The sequence below is a fragment of the Opisthocomus hoazin genome, chromosome 15 (assembly GCF_030867145.1).
Source record: "Opisthocomus hoazin isolate bOpiHoa1 chromosome 15, bOpiHoa1.hap1, whole genome shotgun sequence".
NCBI classification, from domain to species: Eukaryota; Metazoa; Chordata; class Aves; order Opisthocomiformes; family Opisthocomidae; genus Opisthocomus; species Opisthocomus hoazin.
Genome location: NC_134428.1, coordinates 8,167,327 through 8,185,003, shown reverse-complemented (window position 1 = coordinate 8,185,003; position 17,677 = coordinate 8,167,327).

Genomic DNA, 17,677 nt, shown 5'->3' with positions numbered 1-17,677 from the left:
TTTTAACAAAGAGACGATACAAGTTACACCACCAGCAACTGAGACTGAGAGGAGTACAGCCAGTTAGCAGTTTAGCAGGAGAAGTTATACCGGTGGAAGGTCCCCTGGCCTGGTGAAGCATACCTGTGTTAAACAAACGTTGTTCCATCGTTTAAGGAAGCGTTTAAACCAGAGAACTGAGCCCTGCGTTCCAAAAACACCCAAACCACTCCAGGATTTAGTCACTGAAATACGCCCTTGATGCTCTGCCACCGGTTCGTTGTGTCTTCCAAGCTTGTGACCTTTCTGTCTGTCTTTGGAGTCGGCCAAACTACAGCCGAAAAAAGACACAATTGTAGTTGGGCTTTTTTAAATAGCAGTTATTAAGACAGAGGAAAATACGCATTCTGTCATTTCCACTGCTTTGCAAGTAGTGTTCCTTGTTAAATATGATAATATTTTAAGATTTATGATCAAGTAGTTAAAAAACCCCTTGTGAATTCCGTTGTTTAAGTCAAGTGATACTTTGAGCTGAGGAAGAGTTGGTGCTTGAAGAAAGTGGAAATGAAGGCATTTATGCAGCTGCCTTTTTCAAAAACATGGCCAGCTTTTTAAACATTTTTTTTCTCCACGATAAGCTTATAAAACAAAATAAGCAAAAGGACTACTCTTGAACTCTAAAAAGAATTTTGGAGAGGAAACGAAACAAAACCAGTGTGATTTTTATAATTCAGATGTTCCAAAGTAAATTGTTGGTTATTATAACTCAAGTGTTCCAAAGTAAATTCCAAAGTAAATTGCTTTGGAACCCACATTTGTTATCATCTGCTCACTGACCAGGAGGGTTAAATAGCTGTGAGTGAGAGTTTTAGATGAGTGGAAAACAATTTTTTTTCAGCGCATTCCTTTGCAGCATGAGAAGTCCTTATCATGCAACACCTTCTGACATTAGTACTACAATTCGCTGGAATTTTTGACATAAAGAAGTTATTTATATGTAGAGATAATTCTGGGAATGTGTTCACTTCAAAACTGTTTTGGTTTTGCTGTTCTGACAGAGTCCTTGATTCTTTCCCAGACCCAGTATTCTATCTCATATATAGATACATGCACACATATATGTATGATGACATCGCGCTCTTTCCCTGAACAGTGTTTATGGAATGTAACTACATATGGAATATATGGTTATTGCAACGCCACCTGTATTTTGGGAAGGAAAAAAAATACTTCTTCCTGAATAATTAGACCAAGAAATTTCAAAAAATATATTTTTTTTTAACATTGGTAAAAACAGTCGGCTTTGGTCAGACGTGAATGTATGTTTTAGCTACTACCAAAGGAAATATACAGTAACAAAGAATGTACACGTAAGTTCTATAAATACTTCACCGAGACAGGGCTTTATACAAAACCAGTCTGAAATGCAGAACTCCTGCGGTGAAGGCGTGCTCAGGAGTATTGACCTGGATTAACCCGACTGAAAGAGTTAAGCCATAGTATAGCTTTATGAGAAGAGAAACCTGCAGAATTAAACCGAACTAAATTAGATTAAGAACACTTCCCTTCGAAAAGCAAGTGACTTAATCAAAATAATGCCCTTTATTTTAATCAGTCATGTGTAGATTAAATCTGGTTTAACATAAGCCATTCTAAAAGTCAGTGTGCAGTTGGTGGAGTTTTTGCTTTTTTTTCTGGGATGCCCACACTATTATTTTTCTGTTTGCTGCCACTGCTTGACACCCCTCTTTTTGCTTAGGATACCCAGGGGTGCGTGAGCCCTGCTCTGACCAAAATAGGACGACCTGTTGCACATTGTTGTAGCTGGCCAGCGTATGAAGGAGGACTCCCACGAAAGGTGCTGCCAGAGTTAGGTTTTGCGTGTGCTTTTTTGTTGGTAGTGATGGATTATTAATATCTCCGTGGTAAAACACGGAGTATTGCATGTGAGTGATACTCACTGTGCCATCATGCTGGTGAAAACCCTGATTCACTGTGTTACTGAAACAGCAAAAGCTTTTCCTTTGCAAATGCTGATGAAATTGTACATTGTCATTTCCAGCAGTTACTGGTCAAATTATGGGCTTTACCCTTGAAAATGAGATTAACTTTTTTTTTTCTAAAAACAGCAACTATATCAGTCTATACTCTTTTTTGAAAGTCATGCAAGAACAGATTATCCTGTACTGGACAGCACTTACCTCTGTAGAAATAAAAATGTTATTGGTAGGGTTTTTTGGCTGTTTTGTTTATTGTTTCTTAACTGTCTCTGTATCAATTTTCTTTCTGGTAGCTGGTGTAGTGCTGCGTTTTGGATTTGGGATGATTGCTATCATACTGATGTCTTTAGTTGTTGCTAGGCAGTCTGGACTTTCCAGCTTCTCCTGCTGCGAGGCGCACAGGAAGCTGGGGGGACACAGTGGGGGGGCACAGCCGGGACAGCCGACCCCAGGGGTACCCCATGCTGTGTGACATCAGGTGCGGTACAGAAAGCGGGGGGAGCTGGCAGGGGGACGGGCTGGGTATCGCTTAGCGGGTGGTGAGCAATTGCCTTTGGGCATCACCTGTTCTGTATATGTTATTATTTTCTCTTCCTTTGCTTTCCTGTTAAATTGTCTTTACTGTCTTTTATTTAAACTGTCTTTTATTTAACTGTCTCAACCCACGAGTTTTACTTTTTTCTTTTTTTTTTTTCCATTCTCCTCCATATGCCACTGCGGGGGGGTTTTGCAGAGGAGTTAGTGTAGAAATCCATCAGTCATATCCTATGCATAAAAATTAAGTATTAGTGTAGAATGGAGAGTATCTTGTTTTTGTTTCAATGTCTCAATTGTAATCCACAGTAAAATCTAAAAGCTAGTAAGCAGTCATTCCGTAATGCCTCGCTGCAACTTGTCGGTTGTTTTCCTGAGTCTCAGACGAACCTTGCGCAGTCGCGGGGCCGCGATCCAGCAGGCTGGCAGAGGGCACAGGTCCCACTCCTGCCCTTGCTGGGGCGGTGGCCGGGCCCACAGTTTGTGGGAGCGGGTCTTCGTGGGTAGCCACAAGTTCATGTCTGACCCGAATCCAGCAAATTCTTTTGGGTTGAAGGGTTCAAAATTAGAAAGGACTTCTTGAATTTAAAAAAAGTCAAGCAATTTCAGTGCAATATTTTAGCACACGGAAAACAACTGTGTTAAGTGGCGCTAGTTGAAATTTGTTAATGCCAGCCACCATCCTGAGCTTCTGGCCTCTGAATAGCCTCTGAGGATAATCATGAGTAAAATACGTTGCAGTGTGACGAAGTTATGGATGACTGGTCTAATGAGGATGCAAACAGGAAAGATAACCGTTTATTCAAAATGGGTGACCTGTGAGAGATCTTCTGTTAGCCATAAAATAAGGGGGGGGGGGCGGAAGTGCCAGTCTCTGCTGTAACCTTCCCTTAAGAGTAGTAAGGGTTATAACGAGCAGGTGGGGGATGGATCTAGGGTTTTTTCCCCGTTACTCCCTAAGGTATCTAAGTTACTCAGACCTCTCTTAGTATGTTTGGAAACAAATCAAAATGCACCGCCGCGCTTTGGTGAGGGAGGGAGAAGAAAAAAAGAGACACGCTGGTGAGGCTATCAGTGGTATTGCAGTTTAGACTATCTCTTGATGTTGGCACACACATTTAAACAGGAAGAGTGGCAAAACTGGAACCATCGAAGCCATACCTGAAAGTGCCCCTAGAGCAGCTAGCCAAACTCTTCAAGCACACTGTCCCAAAAATGCGGTACTTAAATCTTTGATCATTACAGTCAAGGTGCCCACCTAAGATATCCTTCCTAAGTGTTAGTTGTCCAAAGTATGTTAAAACAGGCAAATAAAACTTGTTGCTGGACTAGAAAATTCAATATTCATTTGCAGAGCCACACAGAGAGCTCTGAGAATGTGATTTTAAAATGAAATGGAAGATGTAAGGCATTTTGTATTAATTCAGACAATAAATACTAAAGAGTAAATAGATTTGAGAGAGTGTTACAAATAAAAGTTCTGCTCTGTAAGCTCTCAGTAGATTAACTTCAGTTTTCCAGCTTACTGAGCCTTGATACTGCATACTGTTAAGATTGCAAATCTTTTAAGGTTGCTTTACTTGTTTTCTTAAGGGAGTCACACATTTGCAAAATTTCTTACAATCAGGCAAATGTATCTGTCAGGACACAGAGGCTGTATTTCAATAGGAGTCATGTATACCTTGTTTCAGTTCTTGATTTAATGATCTCTGACCTATTCCAGCTGATTATAGGTGATTTTGGCCAGGGTAGTGAGCAGTCAGGCGTTCAGACAGTTCCGTGGGCAGTTCTCACAGCACCTCTCTTTGTGTCCAGTGAGCTAAGGACGCTTTCTGAGAGTGCAGAATGTGTCTTGAAAAATGAGGTACTGATTTGTATAAATCAAGATCCTTCAGGGATTCAGGGAAAACATATCATGAAGGTATTAATTTTTCAACTCTTTCTGAGAAGCTTTTAATTTTCCTTTTGTTAACATTATGGTAGTCTTTTTAGTTTCCCTAAAGAAAAGAATATCAGAACTTTTCGTGTCCTTTAGAAATAATCTTTTTTGTATTATTTATTGTGGTTAAGAAGGTTTAAGTGTAGCAATCTATGCCTGCTTAATTTATTGGATTATTCTATTCCATTTTCTCTGTACTTTTGTTTTATTCATTTGTGTGTTATAAACAGACATTGGAGATTAAGCTGAGGAAAATTACACCTATTTTCTGACCTGCTTGCTAATAGAATATTTACATCACTGTTATAACTAGCTAACCCATTATCATGAGCTTCAGCTGTTTACATCAGGTCTTAATTTTATCATTTTCTTTTCTGTAACTGGCTGCGCTCGTTAATTTAGCAATGTAAGGTGTGTCTGATTACTTCCTTTGGAAGACAGAGAATGTCACTGCATCCAGCGTTAGCGTGAATCTCAGGAAGTGTTTTATTCAGTGTATAACGCTTGTTGTAGCTGTTCTTTAGAGCTACACATTTTTGTTAGATTCAGTATCTTGGTTTTTCACCCCAGTAGTCCTGTCCTTACTTGCTTGGCCTTATATTTAGAGGTTAGCTACAACAGGTGTTTAATGCTAGAGAATTCTACTCTAACTGAAGAGATGGAACATGGGTGAAGTGAATTGATCTCTTTTCTATCACAGGTTATAGATGAGGTTTAAATCTGCCCAAAAAGAAGATGGGGGAGGGGAAAACAGTGGTTTATAATCTAACTCAAAGAATGATGTTTTAGCAAATGACACAGGCAGAACTGAAGACTACCGCTCTACCCAGGGAGGGTTCCCTGCCAGAATAGCAAAAACCAACTATTTTTCAGCTTTGCCAAGATCTAGAAGGTCTCAATCTTTTAATAATGTAAAAGCCAAATTAACATGAATTCTAGGAGCGTACATTTGGTCAGAGTTGTCCAAGAGAAGCCAAGGAAGTTACTGAGCAAGGTGTGTGCAGACTCTGCAGTCTTTGCACTTACTACTTCAAACTGCTACTTACTACTTGTCTACTTCAGCAAGTAGGCTCGTCCAAAAGAAGCCCATTTGTAGAGCAGAAGTTGAGTGGATGTCAGATGCTCCACACCAATGCACATTTCAAGGGTTTTACTTTGGAATAGCTCTAGTCTGAACACATGGGTTGAACGTGGTGGTTGGTGCACACCTTCCTGTCTCATTTTATCTGAAAGGAATCCAGGTCACGTGAGTCTGAGAGGACTCTATAACATGAGCCAAAGCACAGTGTGTAGGGACAATCACTTTGGCTCACTCCTGAGCCACACTGAAACGCTGACGTGGAGACACACTTTGCCAGGTAGATTGTTCTTAGGAGGAGTGATCTCTCTGAAGAAGGCTTTGCAGGGGACCTTTGCATGAACAAGCAGGGATCAAGCCAGATTCTCTCTTTTTGCAGTCAGGTATCCTAATGACAAGCTAGAGTGTCACTGGTGTATGTTTCTGTCTCTGTCACTAAATAAGACACACACTAATTCTTTTCATAATTTCAACAAAAAGAGTAGAGGCAGTAATTGCTTACAAACCTTTTTAAGCTGGCAATCAGATTATCCTTTTCATAGGTGAGCTAAGTAGGTTAAATATCTTCAAAGCCTCTGAACTGTGTCTCTATCCTGAAAGCTGTTAACACATCAGCACTGCACCTGCTTCCCTGCCGCCTTAGGTCAAAATGGCTAAATGTTACAGTTCTCTGCCTTGCTTAATCACATCCACATGGCTAAAGCAGAGTCCCCAGCCATCATACCGGCTCTCCCAAATTCTTCACTCTCTCCATATACTACAGAGGAAGCTCAGGCCCTGCAGATGGAGGAGCAGCCATCACAGTGCTCATTTACAGACCAGCACCTGAGTTCCTGCAAACAGTGTACGCAGTTACTCATCAGCTGATCTTCACTGTCATTCCAAAAGGTCAAGCAGTCACCCAGACCTCAGGTTTATGAGCACTAATAAAAATGGCAAAGTGTTTTCAAGCTGGCCGAGTATAAAAACTTTCTTAAGGAATTCTTCAGGTCTACCTGTGACACATTCTGAGGAACTGGAGTTTGAAGTCCCTCACAGCAGTGTTTACTTGTTGTTTTGTATCATTCTACTTCACGTCAGAGAATATACTGAAAAACAACATCACTTTAATAAGCTACCTCCTAAACTGTAGTGAAACAAAAGCCACATTACAAAACCAACAGTTTTACATACACACTGGAAAACTCTGACTGAATTGAAATAAAACTTGAAATGGGGCGTGACCTGAATTGAAATAAAACTTGAAATGGGGCGTGACCAGACTGGACTAGCTTCTTTCAAAGAAAATACTTTTGACAGAAAAAGGAGAATGAAGTTAGCCAATGCATGCAATCTAGCTAATTTCTGCTTGTTCCTGTTTTTATATTGCTGAGCATCAAACTGATAAGAGGCTTTTCCATGTGCTGTATTTCAGTAGTGCAATCACTACTGAAATACAGGATTTGAAATACAACTATTTCAGAGGGCAGGGGAGAGAAGAGTCTTCCCACCCCCTCCTCTTCCCCACGCCCCTCTACTTTCCAGATGAAATTTGCTTGTAGAATTCACATTTTATTCCTTCCTGGCAATCTTAATTTCAATTCTTGACTTTTCTTGAGCAACAAGCTGTCTTAAAGTACAAAAAAGAGAAATAAATACAGCTTTTTTTTTCAAACTGCAGAAATTACCGATAAATAATGCTGCTGTGTATTAAGAATTATAAATGGATACAGGAATATTTTGGCAACGTCTAGATCAGTGGTCATCAACAGTCATTTCACAAAGTGATCTAGCCAGGAACTGAAACTTCAAAAATGTTTCAAAACTAGATATTAGAAACTTGTACATCTTCCTTTCACCTCTCTTTTCTATGGAGAAGCAGATTCTTTGCTTCAGATTAGAAAAAAGAAACCCAGAATACTTCATAACTGGGATTCTATCAAAAGAGAAATGTTGCAAAACTATATTTTAATTGCTGTTTCTCAAACTAGACAGATTGGCATTTGAAGGAAATCTCAGAAGTGGAGCAGAAAAGCATGAGAATGCTTTGGATGGGGCTGGGAGCAGCCTGGTCAGGTGGAAGGGGTCCCTGCCCTGGGCAGGGGGGCTGGAATGAGATGGGCTACAAGGTCCCTTCCAACCAAACCAGTCTGTGATTCTATGAATGCTGCCATAGACACCCTAAGAAAGTATTTTCTTTAAAGAATCATACATTGCATCCCTCTGTCCAGCGTATTGGTATTCAAGCCGGTATAACTCTACAAATTATAAAATCTCAGGGATTTAATTTATTCACCACTAAAGGTGCTGTATAAATAACACAGTCATTCGAAGTCAGTGATTCCACAGGGGATTATTCTGAAGAAATTAATAACTGGAAAATAAGGTTACCACATTTTCTTCTTACCTGAAAGAGTCAGTGTTCCCCAGCACGCATACTGCTGGAGAATTTGGGGAAGCAGATGTAAGCTACTGCGCTACTGCTGCCTAATTTGGTAGTGCTGACATAACTTCTTGCGGTGAGCTGTACTGTAAGCATCTAGGCATACACGAATTGCTGCTATAAATACATGCAATTTCAGAAGCGATAAGAGTTCCATGACAGTGGACTGACACAATATACTTAGTTTCACAGAGCTCTAATTTTGACGTATGGAAGAAAATCCAGACGAATAAGCAATTTACAGTGGCCATTGCAAATAATGGCACTGGTGGAGCAGCAAGACCTTTCACAACAATCTGAGTCCACCTGGGCATGAGAGGGCAGGATACAGGATAGGTGAAGTAATGGAGGACTGCTTTTAGGAAACAACTGCGATTGCAACAGAATTGCACTGCCATCAAAGTTGAAGTTGCTACAGCAGGCAGAGTCCTGCTGTTTCTCATACCTTTGCGCTACTCAACTTTTAATTTATTTCATGCTCTTTTAATCTGTTTTATAAAGCCATTTTTGTGTTTCTAACCACTTGTGCTTCCACAAAATTTGACTTTTGAGCTCGTATGCTGTATGACTCAAACCTTAGATGGTTGGGTTTTTAACTTGAATGCTGCACTCTAAAATGTGGCACCCCACCCACTGGCTGTATACTAAAGGAGGTTTTAAATTGACAGGAGAGTTAACATTCTTCCAAACCTCAGTCTGGAGCATGTATAATTATGCTAAGTCTTTGTTGGAAGCTATTTTAGAAAGAAATGTTGCCTGCCTTCTGAGGTTTTTCTGTATACATATAGTTTGGGCAAGTCAGCCTCTCTTTAAAACTACAGCGTTATTATTCTTCATAGAAGAAGCAGCACTAGCACACTGTAAAGCACAGAAAATAAGACAAGCAGCTAGGCTCTTCCAAGTTTACCTCTCTAGCTTGCCACCAATTTTGTATAGAGCTTCAGTTATCCTGGGTCTCATTATTTAAATTTGTAAAATTGAGCTTTCAGTTTTTAAAGCTGTGCAGCTATTGCAGCGATCATTTGTTTACATAAAAATGTACTTTCTTCTGTAAATGCTGAATCTCAGGTCTCAGATAGTTTTACACATTTCTCTTCTACCTTTTGGAGACAGTAAGAATCTACTGGTTTTACTGAGGACAGAACCTAGCCTGTAGTAAATATCATTTACACTTTATTTATGTTTTGTCAAGACTAAAGCTTCTCTGGCTGTCAGTTGAAACATCAGAGTATTGAACTTACTGCCATTCCTTCCTTTTCTCAAAGGCTCCCCCAAATTATTACCTCTAACAAGTATTTTAATGAATAAGCCACCTTTTTCTTGCCAAGAAAAAAAGGTTGCCATAGTAAATTGTATTTTTACTGTAAAAACATGACCACCCACTTCACACGTGCGTAGCCCTATCTAACTGTAAGTCCATCAGTTTTAAGTAAACCCTCTCCTAACGAGGCTGTCCTGTATCTATTTCTGGCGCCTACTCTTGATTCAACTTTTTTCCAGCCACAGGCGCCTTGCAAGACATTGTTCTGTTAATAGAACAGGAAGTTCCTTATCTTCTAAAATTGTGTGACTCCAAATTTAATTGTATGCTTTAAGCGGACAGAAAATACGCCTTGCTCAAAGAGAACTTACTTGGGCTGGCACATGAAATTTCAGGGCCTATGGCTTACAAGTGCGGTGAGATGATCTGACCTTCAGCTTTTTGAATAAGTGACAAGTAACTTAAGAAGCCGACGAAGAAAAGATGATGGACAGATGCCAAAACAAAGTGACGAAAAAAAAAATTCAGGGACCAAAGAAAATTGAAAGAAGCAGCCTACCAGTAAGCGGTTGCACTTATTTCGATGGCGACCCTTCTCTAAGGGATTGTGCTGCTCGGTGTTCTCACGTGCATTCCTACGTCCAGTATTTCGAGTAAAATTAGGACTGCTGCAGTTCCTCCTCCTCCTTCAACTTGCAGTCATAATGATCATAAAAGGACTCACCTAATTCCAGTCCTTCCAGTTGTGGGTTAATCAGCTAATTATGCCGAGTACAGAAAACCGAAGGGGGGGTGCAATATATGTGCTACGGTACAAAATATTGCTTTCTTTATATGAAAGAAAGCGATCATTTAGTGCTTATATTATTTAGCGCTTCCTTTCTGTCCAAGGGAAGACGCATTCCCTTCCCTAGGATCAGGGATGAAGTCATTACAGAGAATTAACTACTTTGCTTTACATTTTAATAGTTTTACTTCATTGCGTGCATACGCAAAACACATTTGCACACATCCATAGGCAAACTATTTGTTGCTTCAACAAAAATTAATAAATGAAAAATACTACTTGATTGGGAGTGAAGAAAATGACCCTTCAGCAGCATCTCGGTACACAGTTGTCCTTAAAGATGCGTACATTTGAAAGAGGGATGTAAGTGTTGATTTTTGGCTTTTAAAATAAGCACTGTACAGGTATTTTCTTTGGTGGCTATCAGAAAGAACAAATCTAACCAAAAATTCAGGATAGTATTTTACAGAATAAATATTAATTAGAATTGCTTATGTAATTAAGCTTGGGTATGCCTCTCCTTGACCCTCCATTCTAAATGAGCCTTGGAAACAAGCAAAGATTATCTGTTCCTGGCAAATCCTTCCTGGGGATTACACGGTGCCTGAACTGATAAGGGTTTATCTGTTCTTCTTTCTGAGAGAGGAAATAAGTAGAGCAACATTAGAACATTAATGTGGCATTAAGGAATTCCAAACAGAACTACGAAATTAAAAGGTTAGGATTCTCACGGCAATATCATATCACCATGGAGTTTCAGTTAGCAGATCTTACGTGCAGACCACACACACAATTCGAATGCTCCGTGTATGCAGTACTGGTTTGCTCTGTGAAGTAAAAAAGTCAAGTATGCATAAGCTGTTTATTTTAAAAGATAATCTGAATATGGTCAGCATAAAATTTTGTATGTAGCACTATATTATTCCTATTCTTTGGGGTGCCATAGTCATAAAACAAAGCTAGGCAAAATTTCTACGATTCAACGTAATTTAAATAAAAATACTTGAGTGACATAACTGAGACACAGTTAGAATGTGCTAAGGTAAAAATATATTTAGTATTTACCATCTGAAACAGTTTGATGATCACTGTAGAATGTCTGTTTGGGAATAGGACTCTATTTCTGCAAACTTTGAAAGGCTACAGTGAAAGCTACCACATGAATTTGAAACTAGGAAGTTACCAAAGGAGGAATGAACTGTTTTGTTAGTAGTCACCTTTTGACTGCTCGTTCTTGAGGTCACTGATGCTTTGATGCTATATATGTTCTAGGATAAAGAATTGAAATCCATTTAGCGAGATTCAGACCTCTAACAGTTGAAAACTATTCGTTTTAAAGCTTTACTCTGACTGATTCCTTGCTCCCCTGTTTTTTCTTGCGATCTTGCACACCCTGATGCCAGTTGGCAAGGCCTGTTACCCACGGTATAGCAAGTTCCCTTATTCTGTCTAATAAATGCAAACAGAATGACAGTTCCATGACTGCTAGTACAAGTGGGGTAGTTCATGACATTTGATGTATTAATTTTACGATGGCATCTCATACGCAGTTAAAACTTTCTCTTTTATACATAGGAACCTGGAGAAGGCTGAGAGGGGACCATATAAATGCTTACAAATACCTGAAGGGTGGGTGTCAAGAGGATGGGGCCAAGCTCTTTTCAGTGGTGTCCAGTGACAGGACAAGGGGCAATGGGCACAAACTGAAGCACAGGAAGTTCCGTCTGAACATGAGGAAGAACTTCTTCCCTCTGAGGGTGACGGAGCACTGGCACAGGCTGCCCAGGGAGGTTGTGGAGTCTCCTTCTCTGGAGATATTCAAGACCCGCCTGGACAAGGTCCTCTACAGCCTATTGTAGGTGACCCTGCTTCGGCAGGAGGGTTGGACTAGATGACCCACAGAGGTCCCTTCCAACCCCTACCATTCTGTGATTCTGTTATTCTGTGAACCAGATTCTTCATACATGTTATTTTCAAGCGTACAGCCCCTCTATGTGTTTAGGATGGTGCGAACTTCATCAGTCACAGGATTTGTAGACAAGAGTTTTTCCAGATGGCTCCACGGAACTCAGTAAATACTGTATCACCATTAGGAATTAGTTTTATTTTAAACCAAGGAAGAAATTTATGTATTTGGATCAGGTCGCCTACTTTGTATGAAAATAAAACCAAAAAGAACGACCAAGGCTTAAGACTGCCAAGCCCATTGGTGTCCTAGTTTTCAATTTGTACAATGGAAATTATGCAACATTTCTCTACGTCTTTGAAGATTTGGTGAACTCTGTAAGAGTTAAGTATCATCATCGTCCCCGAGGACTGTCATATTTACAAGGTACTGGGACATCTCTTCAGCAGCTGCCTTCAGACTCAACTGTTTTCTTAGCTTTTTCTGACGATGAGTCTACACGATTTCTGCTCGTAAGTGTCCTGAACGTGTCTCCTCTCATCCATAACTGATCACTTCTAAGGGAATATGAAGCCTGTAGAATCATAAACTCAATCTTAGTTTTAGGAAAAAGTACTCTTAAGCCAGTAATTGACACTGCAAAGAAGCATAAGCTTAAGTCTGTGTAATTACAGGATATATGAATTGTTCTAAATTGTTTATATTATATAGTACCTATGGCATCTGTTGCCTTCCAAATGCAGTGGAAAATAGGCCTACATAGAAAACTTAATAATATGTTTGTCATGATGTCCCAGATTTGAGAATGCGTTTAAACTCTTGCCTGCTATTGAGACGCGAGTGCTCGCTTCTCACTGGAAATCAAAACAGCAGCTAGTGGCAAAAAAAATAGCAGCTAAGCAAACATTTTAATGAGCATTGACCTGCCTGTTGTGCCTTTGCACTCTATGCCTGCTCCTCAGCAAGTGACTATTACATCTTTTGGCTGATTTGGAAGTATCTGGTTTACTTCAGGCATAGCAAATCATGATGTTGGTGCTGACAGTTCCCTGGTGCAACTACTCTTCATCCCAACCACACTGCAAATGCAAGGAGTAAAGACGGGAGGCAATCCAACACAAATATACTAGTATAATAATAATATCCAGAGCCTGCTTGACAAGTGACACAGTTCTTCAGCACTGTCAACCCACTTTTTGATCCCGTATGTCTCAAGATACCAGATTTCTGGTATTCACTTCTTTCCTGCTCAGAAGTTCTCTAGATAATCCCAGCATTTGCTATCCCTCAGTGATTCCAGGGTTTCTTTGCCTCTCAACAGTATGTTCAGTAACTTCCCGGTTCCCAAAATAGTCTGGGTGGCATCTAAGCTGTGTAAAGATAGACAGCTCTTGTGCTGATCAGCCTGGAACAGGCAAGGGCTACATTCTGCTCACCTTTCCTTTGATGGACATGTAACCTAGCGGTTTTATTCCCTGCCAAGTGTCCAGAGGCCGTAAAACTCTTCACAGCTGAGGCAGCAGACATCATGAACAGCAAGGTCGCGACAACAAGCTGTGACACAAGCAGACCAGACCAATAGGGCGTTGCACCACTGACGGGATGAAGAACAAAACAACAAGAGGTGAACAAATAAACAGATAAGAAAAATCTGCAGTTTATTTTTACACAATTTAAAACATTTAGAGACAATGAAGAGCCAGTAGATGCACTAAAAGGAGAAGTTACACAAAATTGCAATATGTGCATCTCTCTCTCTTCCCTCTTAGTGGAACACAGCCTGCACAGTCTCTATAAATCCACAGCCTATCTTCACCTTGAATACCGCATACAATTCTGCAGCTTCTGCCCCATCTCAGGAAAAACTGGAAGAAAATTCAGAAATGGTCAACAAGGACGAAGGCATAGAAATGGAATTTCAGAACAGTGAGTTAAAATGGTAGGAAACTAGTTCTTTCTGAAAAGGGCGCTGCTTCTGCTTATGGCAGAGCTGTCTAGGTAATAAAAGTAGGCAAACAAAGTCTCAGCTCTCTTTGAAATCAATACAGATGATTTCCCCTGTGCATTTGCATGGCTTAGTTAGTGATATGTGGAAAAAATAATTAGCAATGAATTTGTTATTGCAGTATAACAGGCATACTGCCTTCCCTGCCTGCGGGGCGCAGTTTCATGAAAACCTTTAGGCAAAAAGAGAAGTGGTATTGGAATCTCCTTCCCTGGCAGGGTGGAACTGCTAGTTTGAAGCTATCTGCTAACAAATCCCAAAATCATAGAATCCCAGAATCATAGCAGGTGGTAAGGGACTTCTGGAAGTCCGCAGTCCAGCTTTCTGCTCAAGGCAGTCCCATTAAAGTGGGTTGCTTTGGCCCATGTCCAGGTGAGTGATGAGTATCTCTAAGGACAGAATTTCCGTTGCCACTCTGGGCAAGCTGTTTCAGTATTTCACTGGCCTTTGTCAAAAAAAAAAAAAGGCTCATTGCCTCTAGTGCACCTCTGGGAAGAATCTGGCTCCATCATTTCCACACCCTTCCATTAGGAAGTGGTAGGCAGCAGTGTGATCTCACCTGACCATCATCTTCTTTAAACCTGAGCGACTCCAGCTCTCTCAGCTTCTTGTATGGCATAAGCTGCAGCCCCCTGAGCAGTTTGGTGGCCTTCACTAGCCTTGCTTTAGTCTGTCAATGCCTTTCTTAAATGAGACGCAGAACTCTAGGTGTAGTCTCACAAGTGTTAAGTAGAGGGGAAGAATCACTTCCCTCCAGACCTACCAGTTACACTCAGCCCAGTGTGCGGCTGGACACGTTTGCTGCAAGAGCACAGTGTTGGTTCGCATTCAGCATGTCCACCGTGACCCCCAGCTCCTTTTCTACAAAGCTGCTCTCTCGTCAGTCAGTTCCCAACCTGTCCTGCTGCATGGGGTTATGCCAGCCCAGATGCGGGCTTTGCATTTGCCTGTGCTGAACTTCATGAGGTCCCCAACAGCTCATTTTTCCAGTCTGACTAGGTCCATCTGAGTAGCAGCCCTGCCCTCCAGTGTATCAGCCACTCCCCCCAGTTTGGTATCACCCACAACTTGCTGAGAGGCCACTCTGTCGCATCATCCTGGTCATTACATCAACCATTTCAAGAATCCGAGTTGATGTAACTGATGTAAAGGAAAGCAAGTCAAACACCCTTCCAGAGATATGCTAGAGATGTCAGATCTAGTGGTACAGAACTCCAGGAGCTGCAGTGATAAACCTCCTCTTCTCTAGATATAACAAATAAAAAGTAGCCCCAGGTTCCAGAACAAGCAGGCCCAGGGTCTTTTCTTGGGTGCAAATGCTGAAATGTGGAACTTCACTTACAGGGCGTAAGAGATCTTCTGGAAGGCAGAGATGACTGTTGAAACTTGAGAGCTAAGCATGCCAGAAATGATTTATAGACTCCTTCCCCAGAATCTTCCAGTCTGTGGCTTTGCTCAAAGACAGACGATACGTTTCCATGTCATAAACGTGGACAGAGTTGCACCAGTAGACCTGTGCCACTCCCAGGACAGACGTGCAGTCTGGTTATTTGCCTGCGTGACGGTACGCACAGGGTGGACTGTGCGCTAGTAGCCATTATACTTAAGGAGCAGAGGGCAGAATCTGGAACAGAACAAAGCCAAAGCAAAAAAGGACGGATGAAAAAAGAAGACTCTGTACATTGTAAGTGTAAACCAGTTTCAAGAGAGTTTCTGTAACAGCAGCCTTTCCAGCCCACAGCTGTTTGTCATGGGCAGCTATGCTCTAGCACAGTAGTTTTGCAGGACGGACAGAGTAACATTGCTGCCAAAGGGCATGTAAAGGACAACGCTGCAAACCCGGTTCCCAAAATTCTCTCAGACGTATTATGCTACTCATAGGCTTACTATTACCAAAGGCGTTACAAGTTATACTACAGGCTAGTCTGGTCTTAAATCGAAGTTGGATTTGGTTCCGCATGCTAGAAATAGATTTGTGATAATACCAAGTACGTTGGAAAACCCTATAAAATGGCTTAGCAGAGTGTTTTCTGATATTGCACATGGAGTTTGTCTCTCCGGACTGTGCTTTATAACCATTATGGTTTTTGGAACAACATCCCCCAACAGCACGAGCTGCAGAAAACATTGGTAAAAAGGAAGCATTAGTTGTGAAAATGAACTAAGAGAGATGGAAAGACGTGAAAGCGAAGAAAGCCAGCCAGACCTCTGCATGTGGCAACAAAGTCACTGAATGTATGAAAAGTTAGAATGTACCCTCAGCAAGTTTGCTGATGACACCAAACTGGGAGGTGTGGTAAATACACCAGAAGGCTGTGCTGCCATTCAGCGTGACCTGGATAGGCTGGAAAGTTGGGCAGAGAGGAACCTGATGAGGTTCAACACGGGCAAATGCAGAGTCCTGCACCTGGGGAGGAACAACCCCATGCATCAGTACAGGCTTGGGGCGGACCTGGTGGAGTGCAGCTCTGTGGAGAGGGACCTGGGTGTCCTGGTGGACGACAGGTTAACCATGAGCCAGCAGTGTGCCCTGGCTGCCAAGAAGGCCAATGGGATCCTGGGATGCATTAGGAGGAGCGTGGCCAGCAGGTCGAGGGAGCTTCTCCTTCCCTTCTACACTGCCCTAGTGAAGCCCCATCTGGAGTACTGTGTCCAGTTCTGGGCTCCCCAGTTCAAGAAAGATGAGGAGCTACTGGAGAGAGTCCAGCGGAGGGCTACGAGGATGATGAGGGGACTGGAGCATCTCCCCTACGAGGAGAGGCTGAGGGAGCTGGGCTTGTTCAGCCTGAAGAAGAGAAGGCTGCGAGGGGACCTAATAAATGCTTCTAAATATCTCAAGGGTGGGTGTCAGGAGGATGGGGCCAGACTCTTTTCAGTGGTGCCCAGTGACACGACAAGGGACAATGGGCACAAACTGAGGCACAGGAAGTTCTGTCTGAACACGAGGAAGAACTTCTTCCCTCTGAGGGTGACGGAGCACTGGCACAGGCTGCCCAGGGAGGTTGTGGAGTCTCCTTCTCTGGAGATATTCCAGACCTGCCTGGACAAGGTCCTGTGCAGCCTGCTGTAGGTGACCCTGCTTCGGCAGGAGGGTTGGACTAGATGACCCACAGAGGTCCCTTCCAACCCCTACCATTCTGTGATTCTGTGATAAGTAAGGCTGGGGTTTTTATGAAGGCAGCGATGACAAGGAAGTTGATTGTGTACTGCTTGGCCATTCGGTATCTGAAGGAGCATACACGTGTAAGGGATGTACTCCAGGCCAAACCTGGGACTCAGTCTGGTGTGTCAGGGAATGCGGGGTGACACCAGGACATTTGCCAAGTATAGCAATCACCAGGTGCGTAGGGTCCGTTGGCTTACTGCTGGGAAGCAGCTCTTCAGCTCTAACTGTTCTGATGCCCTCGCAGCGAGGCATGCGTTTCATTGCCTTGTTTTCCTCCAGGAGTCAGTGCCACAGAAAACCCCAGCTGGGGACTTCAGCTGGGACGCAGAGCACCGCGGTGCGGTTCCCCAGCTCTGCTGCAGCCATCGTGTAACACCTTGAGCAAAGCCCCCTGCCTCTGTTCCCATCTCAACAACGGGAAAATAATTTCTTTCACCATTTATTAGTTCATTAATCCAGTGGGGCAGCAAATGTGTCATACATATTGTCACAGGCTTAATGCAGAAGGATCCTAGTTTTGTAGGACTTGGCTTAGACACCTACAGACCCTAGTGCTTCCATACCGATCATCATTACTGCAGATCTTCGTAACAGCTAACG